General features: G+C 41.7%; 1 protein-coding gene across 2 annotated transcripts in view; it reads left to right on the forward strand.

Annotated features, from left to right (window-relative positions):
- RAB27B (RAB27B, member RAS oncogene family) overlaps positions 1–25,782 on the forward strand; it is a 203,845-nt gene that overhangs the window by 75,428 nt on the left and 102,635 nt on the right. For both annotated transcript variants that reach the window (XM_075841316.1, XM_075841322.1), the window contains exon 2: positions 8,075–8,123. The gene's annotated coding sequence lies outside the window, so the exon portion shown is untranslated. The remainder of the gene's footprint in view (positions 1–8,074; positions 8,124–25,782) is intronic.

Genomic DNA, 25,782 nt, shown 5'->3' on the forward strand with positions numbered 1-25,782 from the left:
ATCATGTCTCTCTGTCTACGGCATGCAGTGACATATTTTGCCGCTATGCCCACTGTGTTTTCCTCTTCACCCAGCAGTATCTCCTCTCCTTCCATGGAGCTAAAGTCCGCTCGGAGATAAGAGAGTCTCCTGAAGTGAGTGTCTCTCATTGCTGAGTATTTGGAGCAGTGTTGCAGGAAGTGGGACTTATCCTCCACAGCCTCCAGGTTGCACTGTTGGCACAGTCTGCTCTCTCTGGGCTTGTAGGTCTATCTGTGCCGCCCGGATTCGGATTGTGGGCGCTCAGTCTGTATCGGCTCAGGATCTGGTGTAGCTAGTGATAGGGACGTTGCTCGCTGCTATGTAGGTGGTCCCAGAATAATAGTGCCCTCATCTGGATTGTGAGGTGTAGTGGGAATCTGCCCAGTTCGGCTCATTAGGCACTATTTGAGGTACTCCGATGGACTTGGAGAAGGTGTTTGCAGAATTCCAGGTGGAAAATTTCTGTTGGGCTGGAATCCCACCTTGACCAGTCTGGGTATGTGTCTGGACCCCAGACTTCACTGGCATACAGGAGGATTGGGGAGATGATGGAGTCACAGATATTAAGCCAGAGCGTCACTGGTGGTTTGAGATGGTACAGTTTTCTTGTGATGGCATGGAAGGTTTTGCACGCCTTCTCTTTCAGAATCTCTATGGCTTGTTTAAAGCTTCCTGATTGGTTGATTTCTAGGCCCAGGTAGGTGTACCTGTCGGTCGCTGTAAGTGTGGCGTTATTTAGTGTGAAGGTCGGGTGCCTTGGGGATTTTGAGTTTCTCCTCTGGAACACCATGATGTTGCTTTTCTTTGAATTGATGGGTAGTGCCCACGTGGAGATGAATTTTTCAAGGATTTGCAGGTTGTCTTGGAGACCTTTCTCGGTTGGTGATCGCAGCAGAAGGTCATCTGCATGCAACAGAAATTTCACCTGGGTGTCATGGAGGGTGAGACCTGGTGCTGAGGAGGATTCCAGAGCTGTGGCCATATTCTATCTATCCATCTATTTTTTTTGTTACCAAGGAAAAAGCCTTAATTTTAGGTGTCACACACCGCAGACAGGAGGAGTATTGACTGATAGACGGGAGTCTGACATGTTTCATTAATCATACAATTTCCAATATCCACATAGTAATCATGTTTTCTGGATTGTACGGTGAACGAGCTGACATCGCTCCGCAGGAACTGGCACCAGTACCCTATAAATACAGAAATGAACAGCTGTGAATTACAGATTAATTAGACCAGCTGTGGCATTGACGTTGTATTTCCTATGTAAACATGTGATCACGGGGAGGGGGAGGGGTGCAGATAAAAAGCAAAAAATAAATATAAAATGTCTTATTGAAGTGATATCTAATAAACCTTACTATTCACAGATATGAACGAGACTGCTCACTAGTCAACCCACTATATTACTATGGGCTTGTTAATGCTTGTGACATAAACCCCTTAAGTGCAAAGCCTATTTAGGTCTTAGAGGGAATGTCAAAAGTATAGTTTCATGAAGAATAATAAGAAAAAAATGCAGTATTTATTTTTTTTATTTTTTTTAAAGTTTTAGCTACTTTTTTTTTTCTTTTTTTTTTTACAAACTCTGGGAGGCGGCCATATTGGAAGCACACACTTTCTTCCTGTACTGTTTATATAGACAGTACAGCAGGGTGTGTTCACGTAAAGGGGTTTGATCAGCTTTAGAAAAATATAGAATCATCGCCACACGTGACCTTGTGGTTGTCTGGTACAGGGCCGGCCATGGGATAGATGGCGCCGTGTGCGAAATTACCTTTCGGCGCCCTACCCCATCATAAACAAAATGGCCCATAATAAAGTGTAATGCCCCCCACAGTATAATGCCCTATATAGTGCCCCCCCCCACAGTATAATGCCCCTTTAGTGCCCTCCATACAATATAATAATAATATTTAGTCATATAATATATTTTAACCCCACAACACTACACCGTATTTTCTCCTCTAATTGTGCCCACACATTATCATGCCCCCTTTAGTGCCCCTACACAGTATGTCTGCTTAGTGGCCTCCATACAGTATAATGCCCCCCTCCACTGGCTGCCACACACAGCCCCTCCCTTGTAGATAGTCCACCCTGTAGACAGTGTCTACACCCCCTTGTAGATCGTGCCATACAGCTCCCCACCCCCCCTTGTAGACAGTGCCCCCTAACAAAAAAAAACTGTACTCACTTAAGCCTTGTTCTGACCACTATCTGAGCTGCTCCACAACGGGATCCTTGCGTAGGCCAGAGTGGTCCTGTAGCCTAGTACAGAGTTTCCCAACCTTTTCGGACACGAGGTACCCCTGGAAAAAAGAATCCTCAGGGCACCCCTGCCAATTTTTTTTTTAGAGAAAGACAGAAAACTGCTAAAAACAAGCACTACACTCGTAAGGTATGCTCACACACCGTATTTTTGTAAGTCAGAAAAAATCTGCCTCCAAAATTCCTTCAGGAGTTTTGAGGCAGATGTTGAATTGACAGCTGCTGAATTGACCATCAGCCCCCCACTCACAGTAAAATTACCATCAGCCCGCCGCTCACAGTAAAATGACCATCAGCCTGCCGCTCACAGTAAAATGACCATCAGCCCGCCGCTCACAGTAAAATGACCATCAGCCTGCCGCTCACAGTAAAATGACCATCAGCCTGCCGCTCACAGTAAAATGACCATCAGCCCGCCGCTCACAGTAAAATGACCATCAGCCCGCCGCTCAAAGTAAAATGACCATCAGCCCGCCGCTCACAGTAAAATGACCATCAGCCCGCCGCTCACAGTAAAATGACCATCAGCCCCCCACTCACAGTAAAATGACCATTAGCCTGCCACTCACAGTAAAATGACCATCAGCCCCCCACTCACAGTAACTCCCCTTCCTGTAGATAGCGCCACTGTAGCTCCCTGAAGGAGCGGAATTCCCCTGTGGCCGAGGATTCCGCTCCTGGACAGAGCGCTTGATGTCTCTGTCCATATATGAACAGTGACATCAGGGGCAATTCCATAAGAGGAATCCCTGTCCACAGCGTTGCCGACGCTGTGACTGGGGATTCCACTCCAGGAGAAGCTCCTGACGTCTCTGTCCGGTTATCTACAGTGACGTCAAGGGTTTCTCCTGGTGTGGAATCCCCGGTCACAGCGTCAGGGATTCCAATCCAGGAGAAACCCCTGATGTCTCTGTCCATTTATGGGCTTCTCCTGAAATGGGATCCCCGCTCACAGCGTCGGCAACGCTGTTGATGGGGATTCCGCTTCTGGAGTTGCACCTGATGTCACTGTCCATATATGGACCGAGACTTCACGCGCTCCATCCAGGAGCAGAATCCCCGGCCACACTGGGATCCGCTCCTTTAGGGAGCTACAGTGGTGCTTGTAGATAGCAGAGCAGGAAGATACCTCCCTGCTCTGCTATAGTGTTCAATAGTATCTACGTCCTAAGGACGCAGATACTATTGAATGTGGCGTCACTACCGCTGTAGCAGCGGCTGCTAGCGGCGCTGACGGCCATGGGGGGCCCTCATGCTCGGTGTCGCCCCTAGCAGATGCCACTGAGAGAAGAAGCGCCTGGGCGAAAAGGCAGATGCGGAGTCGCCGGGCCCGGGCTCTTCTGAAACAAGCAGGGGAAGGGAGCCAGGTCGCACACCCCTAAAACCGGCACTGGTCTGTTATTGCAGCTCAACTTCATTGGAGTAAATGGGGCTGAGCTGCAATACCACACGCAATCTGTGAAAAGGTTTAACGCTGTTTTTGGAAGCAGACAGTAATGTTTTCCTAATCCTGGATATCCCCTTAATGGTCAGAGAATTGTAAAAAGACTAGAGTTTTCAGGAAGTGATGGAGTACAAACAGAGGAGCTGATCAACTTCTATATGATCGGTAATAATGCTATAGAAATCATAAGAGGTTCACAGTAAGCGCTGACCGCAAAGTGCAGGTCACTGGTGGATTCAGTGGTGTAGTATAGAGGATCTGTCGGATCTCCTGTGTGGTGTAGTAAAGAGGAGCTGTTAGCTCTCCTCTATGGTGTAGTATAGAGGATCTGTCAGCTCTCCTGTGTGGTGTAGTATAGAGGAGCAGTTAGCTCTCCTGTGTGGTGTAGTATAGAAGATCTGTCCGTTCTCCTGTGTGGTGTAGTATAGAGGAGCTGTCAGCTCTCCTGTGGGGTATAGAGGACCTGTCAGCTCTCCTGTGGGGTATAGAGGACCTGTCAGCTCTCCTGTGTGGTGTAGTATAGATGATCGGTCAGTTCTCTTGTGTGGTGTAGTATAGAGGATCTCTCCGCTCCCCTGTGTGGTGTAGTATAGAGGGGCTATCAGCTCTCCTGTGTGGTGTAGTATAGAGGAGCTATCAGCTCTCCTGTGTGGTGTAGTATTGAAGATCTGTCAGCTCACCTGTGTGGTGTAGTATAGAGGATCTCTCCGCTCCCCTGTGTGGTGTAGTATAGAGGAGCTATCAGCTCTCCTGTGTGGTGTAGTATTGAAGATCTGTCAGCTCACCTGTGTGGTATAGTATAGAGGATCTGTCAACTCTCCTGTGTGGTGTAGTATAGAGGAGCTGTCAGCTGTCCTGTGTTGTGTAGTGTAGAGGATCTTTCAGCTCTCCTGTGTGGTGTGATGTAGTATAGAGGATCTGTCAGCTCTCCTGTGTGATGTAGTATAGAGGAGCTGTTAGCTCTCCTGTGTGGTGTAGTATAGAGGATCTGTCAGCTCTCCTGTGTGATGTAGTATAGAGGATCTGTCAGCTCTCCTGTGTGGTGTAGTATAGAGGATCTGTCAGCTCTCCTGTGTGATGTAGTATAGAGGATCTGTCAGCTCTCCTGTGTGATGTAGTATAGAGGATCTGTCGGCTTTCCTGTGTGGTGTAGTATAGAGGATCTGTCAGCTCTCCTGTGTGGTGTAGTATAGAGGAGCTGGCAGCTGTCCTGTGTTGTGTAGTGTAGAGGATCTGTCAGCTCTCCTGTGTGGTGTAGTATAGAGGAGCTGTCGTCTCTCTCTCTCTCTCTCTCTCTCTCTCTCTCTCTCCTGTGTGGTGTAGTAAAGAGGACCTGTGAGTTGTCCCGTGTGGTCTGGTAAAGTGGACCTGTCTGCTTTCCTGACATGTCTGTTAGGGTAAGTTCACACAGGGTTGATACTCTGCGTAAAGGTACACAGCGTTTCCACCCTATTTTCCCCCGGGAATTCCGGATGAAAAAATGTGCCAAATTGTGGTGCAGTGTTTTTTGCCCGGAATGTCCGCTGTGGAAATCCTGCAATAAAAAAAAATATATAAAAAATGGATATACTTTCCATGCTCATCCCTCCGACGTCCTTATGTTCTGCAGCCATGCGATGAAACGTCATCCCTGGAGGCTGGCCTGAATGAAAAAGCACAGAATTCTGGTTAAGTTTAAGATTATTTTTTTTTTCCTGCGTTGCAATTTTTGGAGCGGAATTGCAGCTTTTACATTGCAAAAGTCGCAAAACATCTGCTATTTGTTGCGAGTTTTACCTCCCCATTGAATACAATGGGGAAAACCAGCAACAAGAATACGCAAACACAATTGACATGCTGCGAATTAAAAAAAAACTGCAGCGCAGGTAAATTTCTGTACGTTTTTTTTTGCTTATCATCCACTCTGCTACTACTGTATTATGCTGCGGCTTTTCCGCAACAAAATCCTTTGCGGGAAATCTGCAGTATTTACGCTACATGTGAACCATCATTGCAGAATTTTTATTTCATGGGGGTTATTTCATGTCAGGATAGATGGCAGGCCATTTTTAAGGACTGGATACCAAGATATAACTTAGTAATTTTCCAATATTGGAAAGATGTAGTCCACAGATGTCCCTTGGCATCTAGTACTTTGCTCTGCAAAACTGGAAGTGGCATCACCAGTCGGCTTCACTGAAAATTCTACGAATTATTCAGAAGTGTTTGATGTTAAAGCAGTTAGCGATCCTCCCCATTGTCCACTACAGATGTCCGCCATTACTTGTTGGGGGGCTGTGACCCTTACTACTACTACTGCACTCCATGTTAATAAGATGCCTTTGCTGATTCCAATTAGCAACTATATGTTTTACTAAAGATCTCCAATATTTCTATAATTTTTCTATATTTCCTATCAATACTGTGTGTGAATCGGTGGCATATATTTGGGTATGAAATGTTTCTATGCAGCTGAACCCTGTAATTGTCCTGTCGCATTGGTCTGGGCCATTTGGCAACACATAATTATTAGTGACATTCCATTAAAGCGTTCTCGGAGAGTTCAATGGATTTTAAGTACCTTTTTAGACTTTCTCGATTTCCTGTGGACATGTTTGTTCGTGACCATTTTAATCTCTCCCTATAATTTACAACTCATTTTTCTATCTGTTCAATACTAGTGGCAACTTATGCAAGTCTTAAAGCTCTTTTCCGGACAAGTAATGAATCCTCCATATGATATTGTTCACTTGTTAGAAATCAGCAGATTGTGCTCCAGAGCTGCTGTTCCTAATGTAACTACAGGAAATTCTGCTGGTTTCCCAAGATTTTTCACTGATGGCTTATCCTTTAAAATAGACCATCAATGTATGATCAGTCAGGGTTCGACCCCTGAAACACCCCCTCCCCCAAATATTCAGCGGTGCTAGCTTGAGCTCTGCAGAACGCCTTCTATCAGCAGAATGAAGGGACAACTAGAGCGCCATCACTGCTGTCCAATTAAGTGAGCCCGCTCCTGGTACTACAACTCAACCCATTCAAATGATTGGGGCTGAGCCGCAGCGACCGTGTTTGGCTGTTGCTGTACTGGGTACTGCAGTGAAGGTGTTGTAGCGCTCAAGCGAGCATCGCTCTTAAAGAGGCTCTGTCACCAGATTTTGCAACCCCTATCTCCTATTGCAGCAGATCGGCGCTGCAATGTAGATTACAGTAACGTTTTTATTTTAAAAAAACGAGCATTTTTGGCCAAGTTATGACCATTTTTGTATTTATGCAAATGAGGCTTGCAAAAGTACAACTGGGCGTGTTTAAAGTAAAAGTACAACTGGGCGTGTATTATGTGCGTACATCGGGGCGTTTTTACTTCTTTTACTAGCTGGGCGTTCTGACGAGAAGTATCATCCACTTCTCTTCAGAACGCCCAGCTTCTGGCAGTGCAGACACAGCGTGTTCTCGAGAGATCACGCTGTGTCGTCACTCACAGGTCCTGCATCGTGTCGGACGAGCGAGGACACATCGGCACCAGAGGCTACAGTTGATTCTGCAGCAGCATCAGCGTTTGCAGGTAAGTCGATGTAGCTACTTACCTGCAAATGCCGATGCTGCTGCAGAATCATCTGTAGCCTCTGGTGCCGATGTGTCCTCGCTCGTCTGACACGATGCAGGACCTGTGAGTGACGTCACAGCGTGATCTCTCGAGAACACGCTGTGTCTGCACTGCCAGAAGCTGGGCGTTCTGAAGAGAAGTGGATGATACTTCTCGTCAGAACGCCCAGCTAGTAAAAGTAGTAAACACGCCCCGATGTACACACATAATACACGCCCAGTTGTACTTTTACTTTAAACACGCCCAGTTGTACTTTTGCAAGCCTCATTTGCATAAATACAAAAATGGTCATAACTTGGCCAAAAATGCTCGTTTTTAAAAATAAAAACGTTACTGTAATCTACATTGCAGCGCCGATCTGCTGCAATAGCAGATAGGGGCTGCAAAATCTGGTGACAGAGCCTCTTTAAGGATAGGCCATCAATGTAATATTGTGGGATACTACTTTAAATTTGCATGATCTCCATGCTGTCCCACTGCTGGTTCAGTGTGTGTAGTGGAAATAGTTTGCTGTGGTGCATCGTGGAAGATGTAGTGCTCACGCCAAGCACAATGCAATAGTCTGATGTCGAAAAACAAAACTATCTCCGACAAGAGTACATTATATCATTGTACATCATTTACATGAATGGGCACCAACAGTGGGTGTCAAATAGAGTGCTGAGACTGTATACAACCTCTTGTGTGTGTGCAGATGATAAATATACGTGCCTCCATGTGTCTGATTCTGTGACATTTTTACTTGACAGATTTCCAGAGGGTCGGACGTGTCCTTTGCTACGAGGTGAAATTTTAAAGGTAAGTCAAGTGTTATCAATACAATTGCTTTTGAGCCTCTGACTAACGTAAATGCAGTGCACTTGAAGAAAATGAGAATGCTGAAGCCATCAGATCTGGAAAAAAAAATACATCTGAAAAAAAATAATTGTCGGAACCAGAGAAAACCGGTCCTGTTTTTTCATTAGCGCTCAGGTTTAGTTTAGCAGAAATGGTGAATATTCGATAATTGCAGAGGCATAACTGGAATCTCCTGGGCCCTAATGTAAAATCTGTAGCCGGACACCATCTAGCATGTGCCTTTTATAATACTGGTGGCTTCTAATCTGTCAGCGGGGACTTTTCGCCCCCCTCAGCACCTTATCTCTATACTGTGACATCAACCAGGTTTATTATTGCTGTACTGTGACATCACTATATGTATTATCTCTATACTGTGACATCACTGTGTTTATTATCCCTGTACGGTGACGTCACTGATGTCGATGAGATTCCTAAGGATTTGTTGGAATCCGTTTGAACACCGATACCTTTATTAGCACCATTTTGGGGTACATAGAATTTATCAATTAACTTTTTTTATGGGGGGAATATAAGAAAAAACAGAATTTTTCGTCGCGCCTTTTTGCGTCCTCAATTTATGCCGTTTACCGTCTGGTATAAATAACACTAACTTTATTCAGCGGGTTGTTACGATTGCAACAATACCAAATTTATATAGATTTTGTATGTTTTACTACTTTTACACCGTAGAAACACTTTTTGTTCAAAATTATTTGATTTTGTCTCCATATTTCAAGAGTCATTACTTTTTTATTTTTCCGCCGATGCAGTTGTATGAGGGCTTTTTTTTTGGCGGGACAACTTTGTAATTTTTATTGGTACCATTTTGGAGTAGATGCGACTTTTTGGTCACTTTTTAATCACTTTTTTTAAAGGCAGGATTCAAAGAAAAACAGCAATTTTTGCATTGTTTTTTTATTTTGTTTTTTACGGCATTCACCGTGCGGGTTAAATAATGTAATAACCTTATAGTTGGGGGTGTTACGGGTGCGGCGATACCAAATATGTGTAACTTTTTTTTAATTATTTTTTTTAATAATAAAGCATTTTGTAAGTGGAAAAAGTGTGTTTTTTACTTCGTTTTTTTTAAAATTAACTTTATTCAACTTTTTTTTACTAGGGGACTTAACTATGCGATACTCCGATCGCTTTTATAATACACTGCGATACTTTCGTATTGCAATGTATTAGTGCCTGTCCGTCTAAAACGGACAGGCATCTGCTAGGTCATGCCTCTTTATTAGGCCCCCCGGCTGCCATAAAAACCACCGACATCCGGCGATCTTATCGCAGGATGCCGGTTGGGTGAGAGGGAGCTCCCTCCCTCTTTAAAACCACTCCGATGTGGCGCACTCTATTGAGCGCCGCATCTTAGGGGTTAAACTGTCGAGATCAATAATGATATCATTCTCGCCCGTTCCAGCAGGGCTGCTCTCAGCTACCCGAGGTAACTGAGAGCAGGGAGATTTAAGGGCTCTCTGCTCTATTTATTTATTCCTATACAGCTTCGGAATAAAGCCTGTTAGTGGCTGCCGTGAAAAGGCGTATTGGCGGTCACTAAAGGGTTAAGCCATTTCTGTATACGGCTACATTAAGGAATTCAAATAATTTAATACAATAATATCGGCCTCCTCACCAGCTTGAACAGTGGTCGGTTGTGTGTAGTATATATGAGGAGGCATCATTGTATTTGAGGATTTCAATCCATACGAGGTCCCCACAAAAACACTACACCTGAGAGGAATCCGTAGACCTGTTGCCATCAGAATCTCTCAGTGGTTCAACTTTAGGCATCGGGCCTGTAACTTCAAAGCAGAACAGTATTAAAATAATTGTAATATATTATAAAGCATAACCATACAGCATCATATAGTGCTCATATAATACAAACCTAAAAACCGCACCTAACAAAGTAATGTAATAACCGTTCATACAATGTCTAAATAATACTGCTAAAAATTAAATAAAGGGGGTTTCCTATAATCAATATTTATCACCTAGCCACAGGATAGGTGATCAATATCTGATTGGTGGGGGTCTGACCGCTAACCTAACAATCATGCGAGCGGGCTTACCGTGCCGTTCCTGGAATGAGTGGTAGTGCTCATGCTCGATTTCGTTTTCATGAGGCTGCCGAAGATAACGCTCAGGAGCCCTATAGTAATTAATTGAGTGGTGGCTGGGCATGCGCACTACTGCTAGATTCCTATGGGGCTCCCAGGAACGGTAAAGTGAGCCCGTTTTCGTTAGCGGTGGGCGTCTCAGCATACGGACCCCTACCGATCAAATATTTATCACCTACACTGTGGATAGGTGATAAATATTGCTTATGGGAAAACCCCTCTAAGGATTGTGGCGGTCGCAAGACTAGGCTGCTAGGCTATCTGTGGTGCCCCCTTTAGCAGAAGCCACTGAGGTGCAGTGTGCCTAGTTTGCATACACCTAAGGCCGGCCCTGGATATAGTGTAACACCATACAATGACCAATAACGGTACCATACAATGCCCTCATAATGTTATCAAGTAGTGCCTCCATAATACAGAGAGCACGTAATAGTGTCCAGTGCCAAAATAAGTGCTCAAGTAATCACTCTATACATTACCTAAATAGTAGCGCTACAGAAACCATGCTGTACATTTAGATTAACCCTTTTTCCCATGTAAATATCTTGCAATGTTCATGTTATAGTGTTTGTTAATCCCACAATGCACCAGCAGCTGTACAGTATTTGTTGTGCCAGGTGAACGTTTGGGCATCGAGATGGCATGAACAGGTCAGCCTGGATTATAACAATGCACGTTAGATAAAACTGTAGTGTGTTCTGGGTTAATGTGATTAATCCTGTGACTGCACAGATGCCCTTAGGTTGGGAAACCTTTTAAACTTGACAGGCTCTGGAATACGAAGCACATGACACGCCAGGGTTTGACCGGGCCACCGGAGACGCAAGAGGCAGAAAAGTCTCTTCACATGACTCGCGCTATTCTGTATTACTCGGATTAAATTGCTCACATCAAATTCGCTGTCGGCCTTGATTCATCAATACATGCAGTCATTACAAAACCATGGCAGGTGAGTTACAGGACTTTGTGTTGTGGTTTAATAAAGTATGACATCACTATAAAGCAATATTTATATATACTGTGGCATGCAATAAGATTATGGTCGCTCATGATAAGACATACCTGAAACTGCCAGTTGAATACTGAGAAACACACTCCTGATGCAGCCTGAGTAATACTATATATAACCGACCTTGTATAACATCAGCCGTCAAAATCTGAGCAGTATATCCGTATTATTAAAGGGGTTGTCCACTTATTTTACTGAATGGGTGTCCTAGGGACTATATGATCCTTCTGCTGGGATAAACTAGACCCCTGATCACACGGCAAGGTACACAGGTCCTTTGGAAATCAATGGGTATCTAAATAATGTAAAAAAATTCAGGGGTCTTCAGAGGAAATGTCTGGTAAGGTTCACCTTACCCATCTCCTGCTTCTCTCGAACCAACACCTTCCTGGTTCCCCGCCAGTCTTTGTTTACCGGGCTCCAGCAATGACGTGTCATCTCGACATGTGACCGATATGGCCACAGCAATGACGTCCGTAAAGTAGACACCTCACCGCTATACCCAGTCATTGGCTGCAGCGGTCACCTGTCGAGACAACACTTTATATCTGGAGCCAGGTAGACTGGCGGGGGACCAGGGAAGTGTCGGCGCGGATTGGTATGGTGAGTATTCCTCCTTTTGTTGTTTAAAATCATCGTCTGCAGTTTGCAAAAAATTTAATGGAGCTGGAAAAAAACGTTTTTACATTGTGGTCACCAGCGGTTGTCATTTTGAGGGTTCTTTTGATGAATACTCCTCAACAAACAAAACCCTCTAAAATCGAAATAAATAAAACATCTACATTAACCTCATCCATTGCTCTAGCCCGAACTACACTAAGGGAGGAGGGGGGATGCAGCTGCAGTTTGTCTTGTGTTTTCCGTGTTGTGTTCTTACTTATTTCTGTGGAGGATATGTGCCATTTTATCATGGTCTGTAAAGAATTTCTTTTTGACACACTAAGTTGCGCTACTCCCGCTTATCTCGAAGTTGCTCCATGTGACTATGATGCAACTGGGAATCGCACATCGCAAGAAGAAGTATAATCTTAGCCTAAATGACCAAAATACCAAATTTTCTGTGAACTTCAACTGTAACGGTCTCTAATGGACACGGCCAGAGTAATACGTTTTATATAAACGTTATTGTATAACTCCTCCATATGCAGTGTTGTGAAAAAAAAAATTCCGCATTCCCAAGTTCTTCTATTTTTGCATATTTGTCACACTTGGATGTTTCAGATCATCAACCTACTTTAATATTAACCCCTTAATGACCAGGCCATTTTGCACTTCCAGGACCAAGGATTATTTTTTGTTTTCGCGCGGTCTCACTCCAACAGTCGTAACTTTTTTTTTTTATTCCGTCGACATAGCCGAATAAGGGCTTGTTTTTTTGCAGGACGAGTTGTATTTTTGAATTGCACCATTTTTAGATGCTTATAATATATCGATTAACTTTTATTAACTTTATTTTAGGAGAGAATTGAAAATAAGCAGCTATTCCAGCATTGATTTTCACGTTCTAAATTTACGCCGTTTACTATGCAGCGTAAATAACATGTTACATTTATTCTATGGGTCGGCACGATTACAGGGATACCAAATATGTAAAGGTTTTATGTTTTCACAATAAAAAGCCTTTTAGAAAAAATTACTTGTTTTTGCAGAGGCGCAATCCAAGAGCCGTAACTCTTTTATTTTTCTGTCAATGTGGCCGTATGTGGGCTTCATTTTTGCAGGCCAAGGTGTAGTTTTCATTAGTACTATTTTGGGGTACATGGGACTAACTTTTTTATTTTTTATGGTGGGAATGGGAGAAAAATTTTTTTGCCATTCTTTTTTGCGGTTTTGTTTTGGACGCCGTTCATCCTGCGGTTTAGTTATTGTTTTCATTTTATTGTTCGAGTCATTACGATCACGGCAATGTCTTATGTGTTATTTGTTTTGACACTTTTACTAAATAAAACCACTTTGTGGGAAATAAGTTATTTTTACTGTAATCTATTTTTATTTTTTTTTCCATAAACTTTAACTATATTTAATTTTTGTCCCACCAGGGGACTTAACCATGCGATCTTTAGATTGCAGATATAATGCTTTGGTATACTTAGTATACCAAAGCATTATTGCCCGTCAGTGTAAATCTATTATTATCTTTATAGGCAGATGCTGAAGGCAGACCTGGGGGCCTTTGTTAGGTCCCCTGCTGCCATAGAAACCCAACAGCGCCCCGCGATTTGTTTGCGGTGGCGCCGATGGGGTGACCAAGGGAGATCCCTCCCTCTGTCAAACACATTAGATGCCGCTGTCGCTATTGACAGTAGCATCTAATGGGTTAAACTGCCAGAATTGAAGCGCGCTTCGATTCCGGCAGTTGGGGCAGGATAACAGCCGTGCTCCTGCTGCTGATTGCGTGGGTACACTGGCAGTACCCACACGATCAGAGGACGGATATATCCATCCTTATGCGGGAACTAGCACCTGCATAGGACGGATATATCCGTCCATCGTAAACGGGTTACACTCTGAGAACAAGTAAAAGCAAAATGCTGTTTTCAAATGATTTCATTTATTGATGGAAAAATGCTGTTCAGCCCTACCTGGTCCTATGTGAAAAAGTAACTGCCCCCTTAGTTTCTAAATCAATAATTTAACCAAGTTCATTTGACAATTGGGTTGAATTTTTTTTGCCCACACTTAGGCATGATTACTGCCGGACCTGTTGAAACTAAACATTACATAAATTTAACCTGTCTGGCAATGTGAAGCCGGCTAGAAGGTATTAAAAAAGCTGCACGTGATGCCACGTTCTAAAGAGATGCCAACACAAATGCCAAACAAATTCATTGAAATCTACCAGTCTGGAAATAGTTACAAAGCCATTGCTTAGGCTCTGGGAATCCAGCGAACCGCAGTGAAAGTCATTATCCACAAATGGAGAAAACTTGGAGCAGCGGTGAACCTTTCCAGGAGTGGCCGGCCTACCAAGATGTCACCAAGAGCGCATCGACGACTCATCCAAGCAGTCACAAAAGAACCCAGACGAACATCTAAAGAATGGCCGGCCTGACTTGTCTGACTTAAGGTCAATGTACACGATTCCACAATGAGAAAGAGAAACTGGGCAAAAATGGCATCCATGGGAGAGTTGCATGGTGCAAACCACTGCTGACAAAAAAGAACACAAAGACTTGTCTGGCGTTTGCAAGAAAACATCTAGATGACCTCCAAGACTTTTGGGATAATGTTCTGTGGAGTCATCAGGTCGAACTTTTTGGAAGACATAGGTCTCGTTATATCTGGCGTAAAGCTAACACTCCTTTCCACTATAAGAACATCATCCCAACAGTCAAACGTGGTGGTAGTGTGATGGTCTGCAATGGATGTGGTGGTAGTGAGATGGTCTGGTCTGACATGGCGTTGGTGGTAGTGTGATGGTCTGCAATGGATGTGGTGGTAGTGAGATGGTCTGGTCTGACATGGCGTTGGTGGTAGTGTGATGGTCTGACGTGGTGGTGGTGTGGTGGTCTGACGTGGTGGTGGTAGTGTGATGGTCTCACATGGTGGTGATGGCCTGAGGCTGCTTTGCTTCTGCAATACGTGAACGACTTGTTATAACTGATGGACCATGAATTCTGCAGAAAATCCTGAAGGAGAATGTCCGCCCGTCCGCTCGTGATCTTAAAGCTTAAGCACAGGGTTATGTAGCAGGACAATGATCCAAAGCACACAAGCGAGTTAACCACGGTATGGCTGAAAAACAATGAAACAAAATTAAAGTTTTGGAGTGGCTGAGTCAAAGTCCTGACTTGAATCCCATTAAGACTATGTTCACACAGTGCCCCAAAACTCGTCAGAAACGGCCCGAAAATGCCTCCCATTGATTTCAATGGGAGACGGAGGCGTCTTTTTCCCACGAGTGGTAAAACCGCCTTGCGGGAGAAAGAAGGGACATGCCCTATCTTCGGGCGTTTATGCCTCTGACCTCCCATTGACTTCAATGGGAGGCAGAGAAAGCGTATTTCGCTGCGTTTCATGCCCGCGGTGCTCAACGGCCGCGGGCGAAAAACACCGCAAAAATTGGCGTGCAGGGAGAGGAAAATCATCTGCCTCAAACTTCCAAACGGAATTTGGAGGCAGAAATTCCGCCTGTCAATAACTCTGTGTGAACATCGCTTTAGATGCTGCAGCAAGACCTTAACTGGACCATTCATGCTCCAAAAACCCTCCAATGTAGCCGAAACAATTCTGCAAAGAAGAATGGGTCAAATTTCTTCAACGGCGATGTAAAAGACTCCTCACAAGTATGATTGAAGTTGTTACTACAAAGATTGGCACCACCAGTTTTATGTTTGGGGGGTGCAATTATTTTTTTACATGGGTGATGTGGGTTTTGAATACATTTTTAGCCTCAATAAATGGAGTGATCACTTAAAAGCTGCATTTTGCGTTTACTCGTGTTATCTTTATCTTATATTTAAATTAGTTGGATGATCTAAAACATTTAAATGTGACATGAGCAAAAATATAAGAAATCGGGTGAGGGGTAAATTCTTCTTGACAGCACTTTATACCCAGTTAAGGCAACATCATCTGTTGGGCATTTGTCATTCTGTGTGCAATAGGAACATTTATTTGGACAGAGAATATTCCATCACCTTTTCGCAACGTGATGGTTTTAATGTAACGGATGGAAGAATTAGATTTGTCAGGCAGGAAGAGGTAAAGCCCACAGAGGTGACTTGTTTCCTAAGTTGCGGAGAGAATTTAGGAATATTTAATAGGCAACTGCCAGCTTAATGTGAATAATTGAGAACTTGAGGACAACGATGGCGTTGACCGAATTCATTACATTTTCATTTCTAGGAAAATGTGTTTTCATAGTAGGAGACTAATGGGTGTCTCTGAAGATAATCATTTTTGCATTGTCGGAAATTACCTTAAATTTTCTGTATTGTATTTTAAATTAAAGCCAATCATTTACTTATTATGATTTATTAGTATTGCCACGTACAAGGTTTTGGTTTATTTGTGTTACATAAAGTTTGGTGCTACCTGAGGTATCTACCTGATTTTCAATCTTGACTTCTGAAAGGTCGTAGGGTCATTTGTGATTGGATTTTGAGGTCCCTGTCCGTAGAGAAGCCCCCTATTGGCAAAAGTTGACTATAGAAATAGATAAAAAGGACGTGCCACCTCTCCGGACATGTCTATTGTAGTCAATAATTGTATTCCCCATGAAATAACAAATCTAAAGCATCTTTTAGTTGAACTGTGTTGTACAATTCCTCTGTTGTTCCTCCTGGAAATGTATGAATAAATTGTCAACTGTTCGTTACCATTTTCCTTATTAACTGGGTATGTATCTGCACAGTCTCATTCTGTCGGCAATGATTGGCCAGTGTCGGAGTGTGTAGGAACACTCTCTCTTACTTTCACTGTGAGCACCCAGTTGTTAATTTATTAATAAAGTTCTAGGAGGAATAGCAAAGGAACGGCACAACGCAGAGTTCTAAGAAAAGATTCTCAATAATAGTTATATTATGGGGAATACCAGTATTTAGTAAAACAGACAAGGTCCTCTTTTTATAAAGAGGTTTTACAGGATTAGAAAAACCTGGCCAATTTCTTCTAGAAACAGCGCCACAGCTGTCCATGAGTTGTGTCTGGTACTGCAGCTAAGCTCCATTTAAGTGACTGGGGCTGAGCTGCTATACCAAACACACACTGTTTTTGGAAGAAAGCAGTTTTTATCTTCCTGGACAATCCCTTCAATACACATGCCGAGGTGTCTGTCTGCATGACTGAGTCTGACTATTGAAGCGGACGTTAACTTGACATTTTATTTGGGCACTCTATGGTTCTGTTATGTGACCTCTGTATGGAGTTATTCTTTAAGCACTGCATGCCAGTATTATTTATACTAGGGGTACTCAATGGTTTTTAGTGAAGGTTGGTTTACCTGGGTATGCCTGGTCGAAGGTTCAGAGTTTAACACCTAGAGTAAGGCTATGTTCACACGGGTCGGATTTGCCATAGGTAGTTCCGACCCATAGAACTGCAGCAGAAATCCAAGGCTTATCTGCCTCCTGTAGATAGTGCCCCACACAGTGCCCCTTGTACATAGTGCCACACACACTGCCTTCCGTAGACAGTGGCAAACCGCCACAAAGTCACCGGTCCCAGTTCTCACGCGGTCATCCAGCAATGCACGCCTGGCCTCTGAAATCATTCTGCCTCCTGCATCATAGAAAAAACACCAAAGTGTCTGGAAGGGAACTGATGTTCCCTTGACTTGTCAGCACTGTTTAGACTTTTACATTTTATCTGCGTCCTATGCACACAGTAGTCTGGACTCGGACTCGGACCGTGGTCTGCCAGTTAAGTACCCCCTGTTTTAGATCATGCATGACCCGATCATATAGACCACAGTGATTTAAAGAGGCTCTGTCACCAGATTATAACTTGACTATCTCCTACATAATCTGATCGGCGCTGTAATGTAGAGAACAGCAGTGGTTTTTATTTTGAAAAACGATCATTTTTGGGCAAGTTATGAGCTAGTTTAGATTTATGCTAATGAGTTGGAACAATGAGAAGTGCAGGACGCTGAGTGGTCACTGATTGGTCAGCGTCATACACTCCTCTGTACAACACCCAGTTGGTAAAAAGTAAAAACACGCCCAGTTGTCCATTGAGAAACTAATTAGCATAAATCTAAACTAGCTCAAAAATGATCGATTTTCAAAATAAAAACCACTGTTATCTACATTACAGCGCCGATCAGATTATGTAGGAGATAGGGCACTTATAATCTGGTGACAGAGCCTCTTTAACTTGGGTCCCGATGCCTAATCTATTAAAAGCCCCCACCTGCCATGTGGCATATATAATATTGGTGTTTTCTTAAGCGGCAGAGGGCCCCTCTGCACCCTCTATAGCTTACTATAACTTTTATAATATTATTAAAATTGATTTTTTTTTTCTTGGCAACCATCATAAAATTCTATGTCCGGACGTGATATGTAGATTAGTCCACAAGTATACCATATATCTTTTTTTATTGTATTTTTATGTATCATTAAAACATTTAATGACCTGTAAGCCATGTTCTGATAGTTGTGCCTTTTTGTTTTTTTTTCTCTTGACAATAAATGAATAGAAAACCTTATAAATTCCCCTCCGTCCATATGGTTCATGCAACACTGGATTTGTAATGAAATGGGATGTACCGTACCCTCAGGAATTGGCGAATAGTCTACAGTGATATTTATGAGCGGAGTTTATTTCTCTAAATAATGTCCTGAAAAGAGTGAAATGCGGCAGCATCTCTCTGTGCAATGTGATTCTGAAAATAGAAAACTAATGGACTTCATCTACAGTGCCTTGCCCCTCCCCCTTGGTGTTTTTCCTGTGATGTTACATTACGGCCTGGAATTAAAATGGATTTTTGGGGGTTTGTATCATTTAATACACATGTCTACCAATTTGAAGGCACAAACTATTTTTTACTGTGACACAAACTATAATGAATACGATAAACAGAACTTTAATGTGCATAAACATTCAAAAGCGACCGCGGCAACTAAGCCCTTAGAAAGAAGCGGATGGCCCCCTCTCACAGCTGATTGCCCCACCACTGCAACGCGATCGCGGGGTGCTGATGGTTGTCATGACAGCCTGGGGGCCTAATGAAGGCCCCAGGTCAACTGTCTTTGTATTACTATTAAACACGGTCTCTGGCAGGGCTTGTTGGGAGATTGTTAGAATCGCAATATATTGTAATCACGCTGGTTCAAGTCCCCTAGGGGGATTAATTTAAAAAAAAAAGTTGATTTTAAATTCAAAATAAAATAAATAAACATCATTGGTATTGACGCGTCCGTAAGGGCTAGTTCACACAGGAGATTTTGTGTGGCGGGTCCCATGGCAAAATCCGCCGGAGAAATATTCCTACCAACGGCTGGAAGATTCCTCCTTCCCATTGACCTCAATGGGTGGTTCAAGAGGAATCCGCCCGAATATCGAGCCGGACGCTTCTTTTTGGAATTTGATACATCTAACTCCCATTGAAATGAAATGGAGGTGGAATTTTGCGGCGAATCCGCCGCAAAATTTATTTTGTGTGAACATACCCTAAAAGTCTGAACTATTACAATTTAACATTATTTAACCTGCACGGTGAACACAGTAAAAAAAATTACTGATACGCAAGAATCGTGTATTTTTTTTTTTTGGTTACCTTATCAAAAAGTCTTATGTACCACAAAAAGGTAGCATTAAAAACGAAAGCTCGCCCCGCAAGAAATAAGCCCTCCTACCGCTCAATTGATAAAAAAATTAAAAAGTTGTGGCTCTCAGAATATAACGACACAATAAATTTTATTTTTAAGTACTTTTTTTCCTGTAAAACATAAAAAAAACTCTTCAAATTTGGTATTGCCGTAATCTTATTGAGCCGTAGAATAAAATTAACATGCAGTTTTTACCACACGGTGAACACCGGAAAAACGAAACCAAAAAAGCAATGGAGGAACCGCTGTTTCTTGGCCGTTCCACCCCACAAAGATTGCTTTTTTTCCCAGTACATTACATGGTTAAAAAAATGGTGCCGTGAAAAACAACTCGTCCTGCAATAATGAAGCCACCAAATGGCTAGATCAACGGAAAATAAAAAAAGTTATGGCTTTTTGAAAGTGGTGAGAAAAAAAGAAAAATAAAGATCTGAAAAATGGCTTTGGCGGAAAGGTGTTAAACAATGGCTTTTTTTTCTGGCCCGTCTTCCATAAAGCCCAATTCTGTGGAGTTTATGGCGAATACTGGTCATACGTACATAGGGGGCAGTATTATAGTAGTTATATTCTTGTACATAAGGGGCAGTATTATAGTAGTTATATTCTTTTATATAGGGGGCAGTATTATACTAGTTATATTCTTGTGCATAGGGGGCAGTATTATAGTAGTTATATTCTTGTACATAGAGGCAGTATTATAGTAGTTATATTCTTGTATATAGGAGCAGTATTATAGTAGTTATATTCTTGTGCATAGGGGGCAGTATTATAGTAGTTATATTCTTGTACATAGGAGGCAGTATTATAGTAGTTATATTCTTGTATATAGGGGCAGTGTTATAGTAGTTATATTCTTGTATATAGGTGCAGTGTTATAGTAGTTATATTCTTGTACATAGGAGCAGTATTATAGTAGTTATATTCTTGTACATAGGAGGCAGTATTATAGTAGATATATTCCTGTACATAGGAGGCAGTTTTATAGTAGCTATATTCCTGTACATAGGAGGCAGTTTTATAGTAGCTATATTGTTGTACATAGGGACAATATTATAGTAGTTCTATTCTTGTACATAGAGATCAGTATTATAGTGGTTATATTCTTGTATATAGGAGGCAGTATTCTAGTCGTTATATTCTTGTACATAGGAGGCAGTATTATATTGGTTATAATCTTGTATATAGGGGCAGTATTATAGTAGTTATATTCTTGTACTTAGGGGACAGTACTATAGTAGTTATATTCTTGTACATAGGAGGCAGTATTATAGTAGTTATATTCTTTTATACATAGGAGCATTATTATAGTAGTTATATTCTTATATGTAGGAGCAGTATTATAATAGTTCTATTCTTGTACATAGGGAGCAGTATTATATTAGTTCTATATTACTTCACCTATGTACAAGAATAGAACTACTATAATACCGCTCCTAAATAAATGAATAGATCTACTATAATACCGCTCCTACGTACAAGAATAGAACTTCTATTCTTGTACATAGGTGAAGTATTATAGAAGTTATATTCTTGTACATAGGGGACAGTATTATATTGGTTATAATCTTGTATATAGGGGCAGTATTATAGTAGTTATATTCTTGTTCATAGGGGGCAGTATTATAGTAGTTATATTCTTGTACATAGGAGGCAGTATTATAGTAGTTATATTCTTGTTCATAGGGGGCAGTATTATAGTAGTTATATTCTTGTACATAGGAGGCAGTATTATAGTAGTTATATTCATGTACATAGGAGGCAATTTTATAGTAGTTATATTCTTGTACATAGGGGGCAGTATTATAGTAGTTATATTCTTGTATATAGGGGGCAGTATTATAGTAGTTATATTCTTGTACATAGGAGGCAGTATTATAGTAGTTATATTCTTGTACATAGGGGCAGTATTATAGTAGTTATATTCTTGTATATAGAGGGCAGTATTATAGTAGTTATATTCTTGTACATACGGGCAGTATTATAGTAGTTATATTCTTGTACATAGGAGGCAGTATTATAGTAGTTATATTCTTGTATATAGGGACAGTATTATAGTAGTTATATTCTTGTACATAGGGGGCAGTATTATAGTAGTTATATTCTTGTACATAGGAGCAGTATTATAGTAGTTATATTCTTGTATATAGGGACAGTATTATAGTAGTTATATTCTTGTACATACGGGCAGTATTATAGTAGTTATATTCTTGTACATAGGAGGCAGTATTATAATAGTTATATTCTTGTACATAGGAGGCAGTATTATAGTAGTTATATTCTTGTACATAGGAGGCAGTATTATAGTAGTCATATTCTTGTACATGTGGGGTAGTATTATAGTAGTGAAGATGGTTGTTGCCTGTGAGTTCTGGTTAGTCGCTATTTATGGGAGGCAGGAGACAACTGAAAACACCAACAATTAAGTTTACCCAGAACTTTACTTTTTAAGTGTAATATTTCTGGCATCCTTGCTGTATCAAACTTTTTTTTTTTAGCAAAATGTTGATTATAAAGAGAAGTTACAGACCTTCAACCTCCATTTTTCAATCATCTTCATTAATTGTTTATTGACAAAATATCTGGCAAGCGTTTTATACTCCTATGTTCCAGGCGATACATGGACAAAAGTAAGAGGACCTCTGAGATAAGTGAAGTTCTTGAATAATTAAAATTGATTTTCCTCCTGAGTGTGACACATATTATTCCTGTCTGTTTTGTCATTTGTTTATTTCATCTTCTGAAGATTTTATGTTTGTAATATATGACTTTAAAACTCTTTTGGAGTTTTCAGAGATGACCTGTGGAGGATCTCCAGGAAGTCAAAACCGTGGAAATATAAATTCAGTTTAGTTTTACTTTAAAAGATGCAATTGTTCATTGGTCCCACCACTACCTCCTGCTATAAATACAGAATGTTCTCTACGTAGGTCCTGGATGAGTTAGAACTTATGTCACCAAAAATCTTGATCGTATATATTGATGGCTTAAAGGGAATGTGTCGCTAGAAATTATTATTTTTTTTTTTTTAGTTAAATAGTTAGTGTATAAATGATTAAACATTGTTCTAATTTTTTTAATTTTTTCACGACTCAGGAAGTTTTTTATAAATTAGATTCTAATTTATAACATTTCCCTGTGCTGGTCACTAGAGGGAGCAATTTCCCAAAATTGCAGCATTGGCATGTGGTAAAGCAACCGTTCGCATTCACTATGGGGCTGTATGTGCCGTATTCCATGTCTGTATGTGTCGTTAATCGACACATACAGAGATGAAAAAAAAGAATGGCAGCCCCCATAGACCAGAAAAAGTTCAAAAATAAAAAAAAAGTAAAACGCAAACACACAAATAAAATATTTTTTAATAAAACACTAAAAGCAAATTGATATAAAAAAAATGTTTTTTCGCGACACCCGTCCTTTAATTGGCTTGTGAAATTTCTGATCTGCCCCGGTCACCTGTAAATTCTATTATTGTGAAGCATCAGCGAGCTCCATAAAGACATAGGGTGAGAAATTTGGTGTGGAGGAACTCGAGCAGCTGCACAGAGCCTGACCCTCAACCCCATTCAACACATTTGAGATGAATTGGAATGCCGATTGTGAGCCAGACCTTCTCCCCCAACATCCGTGTCTGACAACATCAATTTTCCTATGAATAAATGGGCTCAATTTCCCACAGACATACACCAAAATCATGTGGAAAAATCCTTCCCAGAAGAGTGGAGGTTTTTATAGCCGCAAAAGCGGCCAAACTCTATTTTAACACTCATGATTTTTAAGAAGATGTCCAACAAGCTCATATAGGTGTAATGGTCTTGTGTCCACATACTTTTGGCCAGGTAGTGTATGATACATATTAGTGGTATAGTTGGACAGGCCATGTTATCGATTAATAGACTACTTGTAAAATGGGCCAAAAAAATATTGAAAAACCTCAGTAGTACCTAATCTATTGCATCTGTTGTGAGATGTGATTTGCTGAAGCTCGTTGATCCTGTTGGGCCAGACATATTTTTGGATCCTCTATTTCTCTGGTGGGCCAATCAACTCTTAATTGTTGCATAGTTTTTGATTATTGGTCTAAGCCCTCACTGATGATGGGATTTTTATAGTGTATTGACTGTATATTCCATAAAGTCTGATTATTGGGGTCTGACTGCTAGGACCCCAACCTATGCCAAGAATATGGGTGCATGGTCCCCATTACTGGTGGAAAAGTCCCAATGAAGGCGGCCTCTGTTCAATATGCCCTATTTAAGAGTGGGCTCCTTAACAGGCAGCAATTTATCTGAATGGCCACCATGAAATAATTCATTTCCCCTGTAGTGACAAGAAATGTTCGGCGAAACAAGACTTCCTATAACACAATGAGCATTTTGCTGCGGGTGTCAGGAGTTGTACTGACGGCGATGAACTGATGGCTGTACCATCATCCATGTGAAGGGGTTGTCTCTGGTGAGCGCTATAGAGTCAACGTGGCAACTTCTCATCTGGGAATGAGGATGGGCACCACCATTCTCCGGATTGGTAGGGACTTCATTGTCGGACTGATTGAGGCCATTATCCTTTGTCTACTACTTATTACTTATTATAATCCTATCGCAAACAATTGACAAGCAATCAATGATACCTTCCACGATATGGCTCTGTTATATTTTAACAATGCAGTTTGTTTGGGGGCATGTTTACTTGGCATCATACTCCATACGTAATTTAAGGGGGTTTTACACTGGGCGATTATCGGGCAGACAAACGTTCATAGAACACTCGTTGAAGATCATTGCCCTGTGTAAACAGGGGAATGATCAGCAGATGAACGAGCAAGCGCTCGATCTGCTGGTCGTATAGTTTTAAAAAAGTGAAATAATATCGTTGTCTGCACACATCTCCTGTGTAAACAGGGGGATGCGCTACCGACCTGATGATGTATGGGGAGGAGCGATCGGATTAATGACCGCTCGTCCCCATCCATAGCTCCCCATCCATAGCTAGCCAATCGTGGGTGGAAGGAAACAAGCGTCCCTAGTAACCAGGGATCATTAGGCGGCCATATACACATCCACTGCATGACTAACACAGGGCCTCAGGATAGATAAGAAAGAGAAGTGGCAACAATTGCCACTAAGAATATCCTCAGTCACCATCAAATCAATATAGAAATGGTGAGAGTGCATTAGTAGGATGTGGTAAGAACTGCCCGAAATCTATAAATTGGGAAATGAGTATAGTGAATGTTATGCTACAAATGACGAAGCACGTCATACAGAGATAATAGGAGACGTTATGTATACATACATAATGGAAACATCATTAGGCAGCAACTATAAGAATAAGGGGGGCAATATATAACTAATTATAGGAAGCAGGTATAGGATATTTATTCATTCAGGTAAAGAAGAGCCCCATCTCATTGACATTAAGGATGGCTACAAATTCATTGAACTCCTCCTTGGTGCCCGTCCAGAGGATCAGGACGTCATCAATGAATCTTAACCAAAGAAGAATAAAGGATGTCCATTTGTCCATGCCCTCATTGAAAACTGCTTTCTTCTCCCACCAGCCCAAATATAAGTTGGCATAAGAGGGGGCGCAGAGAACCCCCATAGTCACCCTCCTAAGCTGGTGAAAGAATTTACCATCAAACAGGAAGAAATTCTGTTCAAGGACTAATTGAAGTAAGCTAACCACAAACTCATTATGGGCCTGGTATTGTAGCCCCCTTTCACTCAAAAAATCCTCCGCAGCTCTACACCCAGAGATGTGTGGTATGGAGCTGTAGAGGGCCTCAATATCCAGGGATGCCAGCTGGACGTTGGTGTTACATCTGATGCCCTCCAACCTTTTGCGTACATCCATAGTGTCCCTAACATAGGACGGAAGGGCCAATACAAAGGGACTAAGAATATGATCAATTTAGAGACTAGCATTTTGTGTCGAGTTGTCAACCCCCGATACGATGGGACGACCTTTAAGGGGAGACTTACCCTTATGCACTTTCGGTAAGCTATAGAAAGTGGCACACTGTGGATGATTTGTAATGATGAATCGTTGTTCATCAGCACTCAACAGATTCAGGGATCTACCTCGATTTGACTATTTCCTTCAGTGCATTCCGAAAGATATTCATTGGGTCACTGGGTAAAATCCTATAACAAGCTGCATCCCCCAGAATGTGATGACACATGGTCTTACATTGATCCCGATCCATC

The sequence above is a fragment of the Rhinoderma darwinii genome, chromosome 1, assembly GCF_050947455.1.
Source record: "Rhinoderma darwinii isolate aRhiDar2 chromosome 1, aRhiDar2.hap1, whole genome shotgun sequence".
Lineage (NCBI taxonomy): Eukaryota > Metazoa > Chordata > Amphibia > Anura > Rhinodermatidae > Rhinoderma > Rhinoderma darwinii.